Source organism: Nannospalax galili, unplaced genomic scaffold (assembly GCF_000622305.1).
Source record: "Nannospalax galili isolate Female #2095 unplaced genomic scaffold, S.galili_v1.0 scaffold978, whole genome shotgun sequence".
In the NCBI taxonomy this organism is placed as follows: Eukaryota; Metazoa; Chordata; class Mammalia; order Rodentia; family Spalacidae; genus Nannospalax; species Nannospalax galili.
The window spans coordinates 1-1,692 of NW_008341878.1; positions in this window are offsets into that span (position 1 = coordinate 1).

Here is a 1,692-nt window from a genome sequence, read left to right on the forward strand (position 1 = left end):
ACCTGCCTCAGCCTCCTGAGTACCTGGGAATCACAGGCCTGTATCACTAGATCTGATATGGTTGTTCTTTTAAAAACTTTTTAAAAATGTATTTTAATTTTATGTGTATGGATGTTTTGCCTGCGTGTACAGAGGATATCAGATCCCCTGGAACTAGAGTTATGGCCAGCTGTTAGGCACCATGGGGGAGCTGGTAACTGAACCTGGGTCCTCTGTAAGAGAGTCAGTGCTCTTAACCATGGAGCCATCTCTCCAGCCCCATGTAGTCTTGATTTTTAATTTCTTTTAAAAATGTTTTAATAAAAAGTTAACACCTTTTAAACATTGCATTGTTCTGTAAGAGTCATGGTTATTTTAAATAATTGCCTCTGATCTTATTTTTGGTATACTTAACTACTTTATGGTATGTTATTATAAGGAAGAAAGACGCACAGAGAAAGGAGATTGGGGGCAGGAGGGACCCCAGGAAGGGACAATAGAGCTAGATCAGAGAGCACTTAGGATCCAGGCACCAGTTCATCTTCTGGGCAATTCAATGAGGTAGGCACATGTCCTTACTTTAACAGTTGAGAAAATATGGCCCAAAGTGGTGGAAAAAACACCTGTGAAATAAAGGGTAAGACTGTAAGGCAAAACCAGCCGTTGGGCTCTTAGGGCTGGAGTTGATCCAACCTGCTCCAACACTTGAACAAGGAGAGACAGCAGCTTGTGTGTAGGCACCCACCTGGGCAGGAACCGCTGGCCCCATCTTCTCAGCATCTCTGGCTGCAGGGTGGCCTCCACCTGTCTCATTTTCCCGGGGTCAGGGAGGACCAGCAAGAGCAGGGCTGTGCCACTGTACTCTATCTGGAGGACCATGCATGAAGCCTCCTGGTCATACAGGAACCTGTGCATTTCCCTCTGTTGCATCATGGGAACCTGGAGCGAGGTCCTCTGGTCCACAAAGAAGCTCTCCTGCTTCCGGGTCTGGTAGCGATCGAAAGGATGCTTCCACTTGGCTGAGGACATAAAACCATCAGAACCATTAGCATGTGTGCAAGACAGCAACTGGGGGCAGTCATCCACAAGCCAGACAGGGTTGTAGACTTCCTCTGGAATTCCTAGAAGCATCAAGGTCCAGGAAAGTCCCTGGGGTTAGAGCTCAGGCCCAGATATCTCTAAATAACCAGTGTCTACAGAGGTTCAAGCCAGGCATAGTGGCACACGCCTGCAGTCTCAGCACTGGGGAAACTGAGGCAAGGTCACTTTTCCCACTGAGCCATCTCCCCAGCCCTCCTTTCCCTTCTTATTTGTTTAATTTATTTACTTATTTACTTGAGACAGGGTCTCTCTATGTAGGCCAGACTGCTCTCAACTTGAGATACTCCTGCCTCAGCCTCCCAAGTGCTGAGATTACATGTTCGTGCCACCAGGCCTAATTAGATGCCTCTTTTTCTTGGGAGTCTTCCCTCTCTCTGTTCTCAGATGAAGGTCTTTTTTATTATGACACAGGTGCACTTACATATATGCAGGTAATACACTCATACAATCATAATAAAGTGCCTGCAGAGAACAGAAGAGGCCATCGGATCCTCTGGAACTGGAGTTACAGATGATTGTAGCCACCGTGTGGGTGCTGGGATTCAAACCTGGGTCCTCTGCAAGAGCAGTCAGTGCTCTTAACCGCTGAGCCAGCTCTCCAGCCCCTCCAGT